Genomic DNA, 13,764 nt, shown 5'->3' on the forward strand with positions numbered 1-13,764 from the left:
CCTACAAAAGGGTATTTGGGTTGTTTCCAGGCTTTGGCAATTATGAGTAAGTATGCAAGCAACTTATTATACATCCCATGTCAGAGGGATTTATGATTAGCTTAGAAAGTCTACATAGTGAATCTTCCTTTTCCATTGTGTGGTTAGGAATCAATAAAGCTATGCCACTTGGGGAAAAAGATAATAAATCTGCAAGCTGAGATTGAGAGAGGGAGATTAGGCTCAAGTTCAGTGGGCAGTTTTGAAGATCACCCAGGAGTCAGGAAAGCAAAGTCTGGAAGGCTGGCACAGAATGTTCCATTCCAATGCTCCTTCATGGTTAGGGCCCCTAGTCCACTGAATTTTGTTCTCATGCACTTGATCCCAGCATGGGATGGTCAGCTCTCTGTGTTGATTAACCTACACTGAACAGATTATCAAAGCTTGATCCTTCCCTTGGAATCCATAAAGACATCAGATTCAGCACACAGTAGAGTCAGAGATTCAAATATACACTCAGTTTAACATGAAATCTGATATGGATCTCTAGGGGACAGCTCTCGCCTATGGGATTTATTTTCCAGTAAGGAAAATTCTCAAAATCCACATGAATTTTTATATAGCCTATCCTAAACTCACTACTACTTTACTAATTCCTTTTCAGCAAGTTTCCACATATTGGGTATCACATATTTGTCTTGAATTGTAAGTGTACTCACTTAACAAAAGGTCAATATTTAACCTTCATAGCTATCTTATGGGCTAGGTTTTATTACTATCCCTATTTCATAATTGAAAAAATAGGCACAGAGAGGTTAACTTATCCAAGTTATGCAGCCACCAGAATTGCTACTATGTCCATTGGCTTGTTTTGTGTCATCCTTAGCACTAAATCATGCAAAAATGGGTGCTCTGTAAAAAAGTAGTTATATTAATCTAGAAGTGATAGGCTCAAGAATCCACTACATAGCTAAGAGAAGAAAGAAAAAACACAGTACATGGGCTTTCTAGGATCCTGAAAAACTGGAGGTGGACATACTGTTCTAAGAAACTAGAGACCCTAGGATGGAGATGTAGCATTGTTGCTCCTGAGATTGGTCAAGAATCAGGAAAGTCCTGGGTGCCTGGGTGGCTCAGTCCCTTAAGTATCTGCATTCCACTCAGGTCATGATCCCAGGGTTCTGGGATCGAGCTCCACATTGGGCTTCCTGCTCATTGGGGAGCCTGCTTCTCCCTCTCCCTCTGCCTGCTGCTCCTCCTGCTTGTTCTGTCTCTGAACTACTACTTGTAGATCTTAGGAAAAGAATATCATGATCAGATTTGTGTTTCAGGAAGATCATTAAGCTAGGCCAGCGATCCTCTAAGTGTGGCCCTGGACCAGCAGCATCTACCTTACCTGGAAACTTGTTAGAAATGCACATATTCAGGCCTCAACCCAGGCCCAGTGAGTCAGAAGCTCTGGGGGTGGGGCTCAGCAGCATGTGTATGAATGAGTCCACCAAGTGACTCTGATTCTTACTAGAGTATGAGGATCCCTGAGCTAACATGGAGGTGGAAAGACTAGGTGGAATCTAAGTGAGAGATGGGGGAGGCTCTGGTGAAGACTTGGAACATAGAAGGGGTACTCAGAGAATAATTAAAGAGGGAGACCTGGTAGGGCTGGTGATGGGGCAGGGAGGAGGGAATCCATCTGGTACAAGCAGAGAACACAACCGCCCAAGTGAGGAGGGACACCAGGCAGAAAGCTTTGCGACCCAAATACGTGTAATCACTGAACAGCTACTGATTGCTCAGGGCTCTCTCTAGGCGCTGTGCCAGGGAACAGCAGAGAGGCACAGCCTCCACAACCCAGTGCCTGAAGCTGACATTGATCTATCCAGCTGGTCACTGATGCTTGTACTCCCACCAGATGAAAGCATCTGCCTCCCATTAAAATGCAGATGCACTCTGCAGGGACACCCACAGGGTCTGTGAGCCTCAGCATCAAAAGAGGTGAACTCCCCACAAGTTTGGGAACTCAGTCAGGGCTGTGCTGTGCCTCCCTCCTTTCTTTGCCCCAAACAGTGAGCACAAGATTTAGAGCAGTGCTGTGCAATTGAAATGTAATGTGAGCCTCATATGGGATTTTAAGTTTTCTACTAACTTCATTAGAAAAAGTAAAAAGAAACAGGTAAGATTAATTTTAATAATGTATTTTATCTAAGCCATCATTTCAACCTATAGTCAATGCTTACTTAACAAGTTATTAACAAGTGTTCTTAACATTTTTTTCACCTGTTAGCATCTTTGAAATTTGGCACTGTACACTCACAGCACATCTCAATTGCAGCTTGCCCCATTCCATGTGCTCAGTAGCCACGTGGGGCTGGTGGTTTCCACATCAGGCGGTGCAGGTTTCAACACAGTGACACTTCTCTGGGATTTCCTGAATAAACAGATGCATTCTTTCCCGTGGAACAGACAACTGAGGATATGTTATGTGTGTTAGTCTTGTTAGAGCTACCGTTCTAACCTTGTGGGGGAGAGAAAGTGGGGTACCAATGGCAGTGAGGAGAAAAAGCCAACTCTCTGGGCTGACAGAGGGGCATGAAAACAATTTATTTGGCAATTGATGATGGGAGGGAATGAACCTAAGAATACCTCCGAAAGAGGGATGAGTGCCCCTGGGAAGGTAAGAGGTCAATAAAAATATGGACACCTACATTTATTGTCTGTTGTAACAAGCAGAGCGTGCCTCAGCAGCAGCATTGCATCCACCACAAGTGTCTCCCAGATGCTACAAAGAACCTGAGCCCATACTGTTTGCATGTATTAAGCAAGGAGTGAGTGATGGGAAATATTTATCATGCTGCAGTGGAGTTGCCATCCCAGCTTTTCCACTTACTGTGTGACTTGGGCATGTTGCTTAAATTCTCAGTTCCTGGGCACCTAGGTGGCTCAGTGGTTGAGCATCTGCCTTTGGCTCAGGGCATGATCCCAGGGTCCTGGGACCGAGTCCCACATTGAGCTCCCGACAGGGAGCCTGCTTCACCCTCTGCTTCTGTCTTTGTCTCTCTCTCTGTGTGTCTCTCATGAATAAATAAAATCTTTAAAAAAAAATTCTCAGTTCCTCTGTTCCCTTGTCTATAAATGGAGTTTATAGCAATATGTTCCTTAAAGACCTGCCATGAAGATTAAACAAAATTATGGAAACGAAGAACACAGGACTGAATCACATGGAAAACTTTCTTTTAATATAAACTATTACAACTGTTATTGTTAAAATAGAAATATCTGATACTTTAACAAAATGGATCAAAATAAAGTATTAACATTGATGGAAATATACCATTTTTTAGTCCTTGCTTTTAGTTTTGAAAAGATAGACTTTGGGGATCCCTGGGTGGCTCAGCAGTTTAGCGCCTGCCTTCAGCCCAGGGTGTGATCCTGGAGTCCCAGGATCGAGTCCCACATCAGGCTCCCTGCATGGAGCCTGCTTCTCCCTCTGCCTGTGTCTCTGTCTCTCTTTCTGTGTGTGTCTCTCATGAATAAATAACTTTAAAAAAAAAGAAAAGAAAAGAAAAGAAAAGAAAAGAAAAGAAAAGAAAAGAAAAGATAGACTTTATCTGAGAGCAGAGATGGAATGTAGAGTGCAAAAGCCTCAGCCTCGAGCTCAGGTCTCACCACCTTGCAAGCTCAGATAGGCCTGGGCAGGCAGAGAAAAAACACAAGAGGAAAGAGACAGGGCACACCAGGCTCCCCATGGAAAGAGTGAGGAAATCCATACCAGAGAGCGAAACCCTGGGCTGGGTCAGTGAGGGCTGTTCTGCTGGGAACTCAGAGATATAGGCCGCTCACTGTGCGTGGGAACTGGACCCCTGTGCCCTGCTCACAGCCAGTCGTTTCCCAGCCTCCCCTCTGCCTTGTCTTGGCCAATGTCTCCTGTCTCCATTCCTCGGGGTAGACCCACACCTGTGGCTTTATTTATATTACAGGGTACGCCTATATCCCATCACATAGGCCTCAGGGCTCTACCCAATTAAAAAGAAGTTCCCAGCCCCTTGCGAGGCTGGGAACACCTAGCTTTCCATCCTGCCAGGGAGATGTATCCCAGCCATCACCATGAGTGTGGCTGTGTATTCCAATGCAGCTAGGAGGTGGCTGTGGTGACCACAATTGACCTCAACCCTGCTTGGTATCTCTGCCCTTTCTCAGCACATATATGTCCACAGAGCCTCCATGGAGACACCCATGAAGTGCCATACTTTCTCCATTCCACCATATTACCCTGACACCAGGAAGTTCTAGGGAATGAGGCTGAGTCATGGACTACAGCTTCAAAGAATAAGAATCAACATCCCATTCCAGACCATGTATAAACTGATGAATCTGCCTGCCCCATCCCTTCTCCGGAACAGTAGATGGGAATCTGGCTTCCAGAATGGAGATGTTTCCATAGGGAAGGGAGGAGAAGCACCAGAAAAACAGTGTCCTCCCCTCAAGTCCTCCCTCAGAAGGAACATAACTGGACACTTTGGCCAATTCACATGTTTCCACATAGAGGTACAACCAACCAGTAGAAATCCAGTTAACTTTCAAGCCAAGATTAGACAGAATTTAACATGGCTTTATTTTACTTTGTAACTTTTCTTTCACTGACTTCAATGACTCTGGGACTTAACAGATCTGGAAAGGGGGCAAAATAAATCCCAAAGGACTAGAATTTCCTGCAAACTTGCCTCTGTTCCATCATACATGTTCAGGAAGAGCTTAGAAGTATATCCATTCAAAAGAAATTAAACACAGCAGAATAAATAGACCTAACAATGAAGCACCAGTCATGTTTTTTGTTTGCTTGTTTTAAGCAGGCTCCATGCCCAGTGCGGAGCCCAATGTGGAGCTCGAACTCACGACCTTGAGATCAAGACCTGACCTAAAATCAAGTGCCAGATGCTTAATTGAATAGAGCCACCCAGGTGCCTCTCACAATTTTTGATATAAAATATTTAGTGATTATTTTAATCACATTCTCCCACCAAACCTCTGGATTGTGTGACCATCATCACCAATTTGTCTCTCTTCATTAACCAGTTCTTAGGTGTTAGCAAAGCAGAGAGCACCTTCCCAAACCATATTTTCCAGAGCAAACTTCCAAAGGACAAAGTCTTTGGCCAATTTGTCCTTGTCAGGATCAAATGTTGATTTCATGCCTACTGCTGAGTCAGGAACTAGGAATCATATGGGGGTCCTGCTCTCAAGGAACTTACAGTTGAGCAGTAAAAACCAATACAGTCACCCAACAATAAACAGGAATAAAGGCTTTCATGTAGATATGTCCAAGGCAGAGGGATAGCACTGAAGAAGCCATCACTGGCTATGGTTAGTAAAGAAGAGAGAAGATGAGGTTTATTCTGTCTTTAAAATTGTGAAGTTCACAGGTTTGGGCAAAAGTGGAGTATAAACCCCACCCTGTAGCCACGGAATATGTGCAATAGTTATGGTGCTCAAGAAGGGTATGGAGTGAGTAAGCAAGGGCTGGGTGATGAAAGGCCTGAGCCACTGAAAGGTTTGAAGCTGGGAAGTAGCAGGATCATATTTGTCTTTTGGAAAAGTGTCTCTGGTGGTGTTGTGGCAACTGGTTATGGGGGTAGTAGATTAAATGGGGAGACCCATTAAAATGCCATTACAATTAATAAGATACTAGGGGTTGGGACTAAGCTCTAGAAGCATAAAAGGAGACAAATGAAGCTTATTTAGAAAATAGTCCAAAAGCACTTAGTAACCCACTGAATGAATGTAAGGTGAAGAGAAAAGGAGGGCTCCTCAGGGGGCTACTGTATTGGATGCAGCTAAGTTTGAGTCACCCCAACAATAGATCCCAAAACAAGAATTTGGTGCAGGTAGCTTATTTGAGAAGTGACAGCAGAAAATCACAAGGGAGAGGCCAGAGCAGGTAAGAGATGGAATGTGTTATCCATAGTACACCTCTGTGGGCACTACTGTTCAATCCCACTGGGTACCATGTCAGACAATATGCCAAATACGGCTCAGGACAGACCCAATAGGTGAGCAAACCTGGATTCCTATCCACCAACCCTTCATCCTTCAATAGTTGAGGGCCAATCCTGAGAGTGCTGATTCCCCAGCACTGGTGCCCTGCCCAAACCAGGATGAGCTGCCCTCGGGCAAAGAGTCAGAAGTGCTTGAGGGAAGAAGCCACTGGTGTTACAGAAACAGTCCACCAGAGTTGCACATGGCCTCTAAGGTGGGTGGGGAGGGCAAGGATGGCACAACACAGTTTGCTAAGTGAGTAGAAGGTCATAGACTCAGATTATCTAGCAAGGCAAGAGTAAATCATTTCTGAAACACCAGGTCAGTTTCATCCCTTTACAAATTTCATTGTTTTGTTTTTAAAGATTTTATTTATTTGTTTATTCATGAGAGACACAAAGAGAGAGAGGCAGAGACATAGGCAGACGGAGAAGCAGGCTCCTTGTGGGAAACCCAATCCGGGACTCGATCCCAGGACCCTGGGATCATGCCCTGTGCCAAAAGCAGATGCTCAATCACTGAACCACTGAGGCATCCCCATTTACAAATATTTAAGTGAACTGTAATATATACTGATTGGGCCACATTAAGGAAACCCTATAGTTTACTAGGTGAGTTTCATTTGGTCATCTTTATGTAGTAAAGTATTGTTCCATGGCTACAGAGGCTCTGAAATATATCCAGAATGATAGGCTGATAATAGAAGCATCAAGACTGCAACCATAATACTGTACATAACTACTTATGATTAGGAGTGGACGAGAAATTTGGTGCAGGATCTGAGACTGTCAGTAATATAAGAAGCTTCCAAATTACGAGCTGATTCTGGGTAAATGTGAGTGTCTCATGCCTCAAGGGAAGGAAGCCAAGTATTGTTTGATACTCATCTTTTGAGGCTTGGAACTGTCGGATTTGGTATCTAGATCAACCACACTCTGGTAATATTCTGTGGACGTTTTGATTTTTTTTTTTTTTGACATTCCTATAGATCCCAGTCTCTCCCCATATTAAAGAAGGTGGTTGCCAAGAGGCCTCAAGGGACCATCCCCAAAAAAAATACATATGAATATGAATAGAAGTTGTAGCCTTAGAGGAAACTCCACACACTTTTAAACTTATCTTGGAAAAGATCAGACGTTTCCTACCCACAGATTCGAATCAGCCTGAACCTAAAGTATTTAATTTCCATATTTAGAGCAGTAGTTGCCATTGGTATATAATACAAACCATCCCATGCAATTGTGATCCAAGCATATACTGATTACTGCTAAACTACCCAGAATTCGAGCTCAATTTCACAAGACAGAAATATGGCTTTTTTTTTTTCTTTTGGTCATAAATGATCACCCAAGGAAGTAGCATGACAAAATGTTTCCTGATGCTTTCACAGGCATATGGCTGAAACTCAACCTCACACACATCTGTACAAAAACATACTGAGCAACCCACAAATAGCTGAGCTTTCTGGCAACATTAACACCCGAGCATCAGCAAGCTTTCTACCACTAATTACTTGAGACATCTCCTGCTTTGCTTTTATAACATCCTGAGCTGTTTATCAAAGAGGTCATAACATGAGAAAGTATTCGTGCCATCTTTAATAAAGAAAAAATCTGACTGGACAGGGAGAGAAGGAAAAACACTGTTGCAATAGAGCAACAATCAAATTATGTCTATAATGGGCTTTAAATCTTTAGAAGAAAAGATCTACAGTTTAGCAGCACAAAGCAGTATTATTCCTGTTGTTATTAAAAACTGCCCTCTAATCCTTCACACATATGTAATACATCTCATCCAAGGATCTCAAAGTCCATTATAAATAAATAAGAGGCTACACTTTATAAAATCTAGCCAAGGCCACAAAAGAGATGGAACTCTCTGGTCATAAATAAGCCAACACTTTCAGAGAAACTCACCAGCTAATTATATAAACTCTCTTAGTCTCACCAAAATTTGGGGAAATAACTAGTTCTTGGTATACAAAAGGCACTCAATAAATGCTTCCAACTACAAAAATTAATAAAAGCTCTTCTCCAGGACATTGTGAATATTAGTTATTTTATGTGATTTTTTAAAAAAATAAATATATTTTATATATAAATATTACAACAAAATGTGTAAGCCCTTATAAACCACTATTATTCAGAGGGCTTAGTAATCTCAGTATTGAAGCAGAGAAATATTAATTATCTCCCTGCTTCCTGTAGCTTCATTACTATCTTCCCATATCTCTACAGAATTTCTCTCTTGACAATTGTAAGCCTGAGCACCAGTGAAGAAGGAGCAAAACTGCAATTTTGCATGAACACTGCAATTAGCTGGTAAGGTTAGCCCCCTCATTCACTGAACAAATGTGCACCGAGAGTCATATATTTATCTAAGGAAGAAATATTTGAGTGCCAAAATATGTGCCAGCCTTTTTTTTGACATTGGCTTACAAAAATACAGAACACTATAATAGTATGAAGGTAAGGGTAGGGAAATAAATGACACATTTAAACTGACTTGTGCAATCCAGAGTAATTGTCATGGAACTTACAGCATTCAAGCAGGGTTTATTAATTGATATTTTGAACCAAATAATTCTTTGTTGCAAGGAGCTGTGCATTGTAGGATGTTGAGCAGCATCCCTGGCTTCTACCCACTAAATGCCAGTAGCACTTCCATTCACTCTGCCCTAATTGTGACAACCAAAGTTGTCTCCAAACACTGCCAAGCATCCACTGGAGGGCAAAATTCCTCCCAGCTGAGAACCACTGCCCTAGAGATCTCAGAAAATAAGTAACTTTCTTTTACTTACATATTGATATTAACTGAAGAATTCTGCTTAAAACTTAATTGTATCTTCAGCCAACGCATCTCCAGGTATAAAATATAAAATATCTGTGACATACAGATCATTCAGTGTCCTAGTACTACTTGTATAATGAGCCATCCTATTTCAACAAGGCATCTGCCTTCATTTCTGTATTATAAACCCAGGCTCCAAAAGCAGCATTTATATTGAAAACAATCAAAACAGAACATTTACTAATATTGTAAGGGACTGCATAAAGGTGACTGTAAATCTCCATGATGTCATATGTCAAAGAAAGATTCAGAGACACGTAATTACCTGCATTCCAAATAATTCACTTGTATATAAGTGAGATGGCCATTAAACTGTTTTCAGTCAACAAAGGTAAAAATAAGGTTAATTTTTTAAAACCCAGTGGAGAAAAAGAAGGAAGAAATATAAAGAGAGAACAGTAAGCATTATTTTGCATTTGGTGGTAAATAATTAATTAGCTGGCAGCCAGCAAAGAGGTCTGTCTGGGCCAAGTGCCCCTGAACAGGCCATCTAAGATAGCAAACAAAGAAATTTCAACTGATGTTGGATTCTCCGAGACAACCTCGAAAGCTTAGCTGTGGAGTATTCATGAGAGGCTATCCCCATGAGCCAGCTCCTGGATCCTTCATCAGCATCTCATGGCCATCAGGTAAGGTCTGTGCCATCTTTCTATTCAGAATAACTCTCAAAAGAAGGCTAATAAAACAGCCTTTTGAGCTCTATAATTGAACAGAAAGGAAGTGCTACATAAAATAAGCTTCAAATTCCCAAGATCTAGAAATCCTAGGACTGGAGATTTCATTTCAGATGTAGGATTTTCTGCTCTTCAAAATGATGGCTGAGCACGTATAAGGCTTTCCACCTGTTCACCAACTTGCAGAATCAGCAAATGTTCTTCCCTGCTGCATTGGAGAGGATTCTAATCACTGTAGTGCTATTGAAAAACAGCAGGAAAGAGCTCCTTGAAGAGCAATAATCTTGTTGATGTTTCCAGAAAGGTTACCCTTCCTTTCTTGCTTCATGTTAAATTACTTGAGTGAAGAAGCACCCATTGTTTGGCATCAGTATTATCCCTGAGGACAGCTCCCAGCACAAAATGATCAGTCAAAAAATGGCAAATATTGCTGAAGTTTTCATTATTATAGTTACCACTTATTGAGTATGTACTCCATTCCAGGAATTGGTCCATCCATTGTGCATATTTTATTTCATTTACTCCTCACATCAACTGTAGATTATTTTAAGAACTATTACTATTCCCTTTTACTGTTATTATCTCCATAAAGTCTGGAAGGTTAGAGATTCCTTATGGTTGCAAGCTCATGTAATTGTTTTTAACATTTCAGTAATTCCTTATTCTTCTTTGGAAATGACTTTCTTTTTCTTGACTAAAGGATCTTTCTTCGCCTGTCCCACCCCCATACCAATGCCTTTAGTTATAACCTCTCCTTAAAAATGTACTTCAATTTTTTTAGTTCTCTGTTGAGTGGTAGAGTCCAGAATTAGAAGTAATTGATTCCATTTTTTGAGTGTTCGTCTGTTCTAAGCCATGGCTCTATTTCTGAGCATACTACCTGCCAGACACTGGAAGTCATTCAAAGATATGACTAAGATATGATTTTTGTCCTTTGAGATCCTCCCAAAAGGAAACTGAGAAATGCCCAACACAACAATGAAGCATGAGCAATAGATTAAAGGAGCCAAGAAGAGAGAGTAATTAGCTCTGCCTGGGGCCATGAAGGAAATGACACTTAAACTGAGTTTTGAGGAGGAGTGGGAATTAGTCAGCGCAGTGAAAGAGGAGAAAGAAATGAATGTGTTCTGGTCAAAGAAAATAGTCTCCTACAAAAGTCAAACACTTTCACTTCTACACTAAGTGTCCATTCATTTTTGCAATAAATATTTCCACAGCACATGCCAATAGGTGCTGAGGATCCAAAGGTGAACAGGAGAAGCAAGGTTGGAGCCCTGATGGGCCTAATCATCTAGTGAGGGACAGTGCAGCAGCTGGTTTCCAAAAATGGCCAACATCAATTCCTTCCCCTCCTAAATGCACGCACATGCTGTTCCACCTTCCTCCCATCAGGAGGTGGAGTGTGTGTTTCCTCCCCTGGAATTTGAGTTGAGCCTGTGACTGCTGAGACCAATTGAATATGGATTGAAGTGACATTCTGGGACGTCCAAGTTCAGGCATTAAAAAGGCCTGGAAGTTTCCAGGTTCTCTCTTTTGAAGCCCTGAGCTGCCATGTAAGGAGTACGACTTTCATTGTGGAGAGGCTACAACAAGGAGTGCCAAGGCGACACATATCCAACTCCATATGACCATCTGACTGCAGATGCTTAAGAGAGACTATTCCAATTACCCTATGACTGCATAACAGACCACTCCAAAACTTAGTGACTCAAAACAGTAACATTTATTTTACTCTATATCTTCAATTTGGGCAGAGCTTGGCATTTTCACATGATGCTTCATATGGCATCCACTAGAGTCAATCTGACAGAGAGCTAGATGATTCACATCCAAGCTGGCTCAACTATGTGTCTAGTAAGTTGGTGCTGCCTATCAGCTGGAATCTCAGCCAAGACCAAGGTTCCATATGGCCTGAGCTCCTTCAGGGCATGGTGGCTGGTTTCCAAAGGCAAGTGTTTTAAGAGAGAGCCATAGGAAGCTGTACCTTCAACAAACTAGCCTCAAAGTTACATGGAATCTTTTCTGTTATACTCTATTAGTTGAGCAATTCACAATGGCATACCTAGATTAAGGGGAGGGGACATAGACTTCACCATTTGATTGGAGTGTAACAAGATTCTGGAATAGCATGTAAAATGGAGAATATTGTTATGAATATTATTATCTACAGAGCCCAAGCAATGTCAGTAGACCAGCTAAGCCCCAGTCAAGCCACAGAATCATGAGATACAATAGCATACATGTTTTTAAGCCACTGAGTTTGGAGTGTTTTGTACATAGAGCAAACAGACCACTAGACAGTTGAAATATCTAAAAAAAAATTAGCATACATACACATATGGGTAAGAAAGGTTAGAATCTGAAATATATATTTGAATACACATTTAACATAGTGATGTCAAAGATGAGGATTCAGGTCTACTCTAGATTGAACATTAAAAATGGCCTTCTACTTCTACAGTTTGAAAACTTTCCAATGGGAATGTATCAATGGATAAATGGATAACTCCAAAAACAAGATTTTTTTTAACATAAGCAGATGGAATTAGGTTAATGTGAGAAGACAGAACAGAGAAAAATTCCCACCTACAATAGAATTGCAGAGGAATGTATACATGTAAAATAACTTATTCCCGAAAAAGCCCCAAAGAATCTCCAAGCTCTAATTTAATAAAGCAGGAGTGGGAACAGGTAATGGAGCAATCCTACAGAAGCTTAAATAAAGGCCAGCCCATATAGGTTGATCAGACCCTCAAGGAGCTTGCTTTTAAGATCATTATGTATGGTAAAAATTGCCTGGGGTCACTATTGGCCTTGAAATATCTTCAATCAACATGGAGACTAGAGACAGACTGTCTCTTGATAAGGCTGACAGTTTTTCCTCCAGCACTGAAATGGATCATAATTTTTCACTTGAGCACCAGATAAAGTTTGTGATTGGCATTAACTATACACATTGTACAGAAAATAATATATATCTTTAAACATTAGAATCACACTGAAGGAACAGCAGTTTCACAATATCTCTCCACCAGTGAGTAGATTAGAAGGCTCATCACTGTACTACTTTGAACACACACCCCTCTCTTTTCCTCTCTCCTCCTCCTCCTCCTCCTCCTCCCTCAATAGTTGATATGAAAAGCAATAATGTATATATGTCCTGACTCCTGTGTATAGAGCTGTTGGCTATCGATTTGCCTCTAGGGCAGTTATAATAAATGTCTTTTAAACAAGGTGTGGGGAGAAGACTCCAGTGCAGACATAGGCCCAAAGAGATAACTCCATAACTCCACAATAAACATGAAGAGGAAAAGCAAAGGGCAGCAATGTAGAGAAACTAAAACATATCCCAAGTTAGAGTGAAGCCAGCTCATTTTGAGATTTCTTAAGTTCCCCAAGCCTGCTTGTCATACAAATGGGTCATAGATCCATAACATAGTACCATGTAGTACAGACACCAAAGAGAGTATCAAGTGATACTGTTTCATCAAGTGAAAAAAAATTATAAGTAGAGAAGTAATAAGAGTGTACACAATCTCTGAACCTCTCATTAACCCACAGCTTAGACCAGGCATATATAAAGTATTCACATGATCAACATTCTAATAGATTGTACTTTGACCCCATAATGTTCTATATGTTGATAGGGTCAGAGAAAGGAAACACCTATGAGACTATGTTACATGGAATCTTCTGGCCAGGGATGGGCCTTGATGGACGAAATTGGGAGAGGTTATCTCAGCAGCTAAGTTCCTGCTGTCAACCTGTTAAGCTAACTCAGATATTTTGAGTCACTTCTTTGCTAAACTATCAAAAGGAAATGAGACAACCGCCCCCCGAGGTTCATCCAGATTTGTCTCTCTTCCTTGTTCTCTGTTCATGCAAGTTAAAAAGAAATGTGCCTACCGTGGAAAGAGATCTCCAGATGGTACCCATGTACGATACCTATTGTGACCAATCTAGTTCTCTTTTGTGAGACTATCTCCGCTTGTGAGAACTGTCTCCTTTTGTGGCTATCACCATAGCCAGATATTTGAAGATACTAAAGTACAAGGGATATAAGAACAGATCAATAATATAAGACAGAGATGAGAGCTTTTTTAAAATTCTAATTATGAGAAGATAGTGGACCCATAAAATAAGGACAGGCTACTAAAAAAGAGGCATTTGGAGGGAAGAAAAGGAGCCCTTTAGCATTAAAATCATGATTCCCAAAATAATATATTGAATT

Source organism: Canis lupus, chromosome 26 (genome assembly GCF_048164855.1).
Source record: "Canis lupus baileyi chromosome 26, mCanLup2.hap1, whole genome shotgun sequence".
Lineage (NCBI taxonomy): Eukaryota > Metazoa > Chordata > Mammalia > Carnivora > Canidae > Canis > Canis lupus.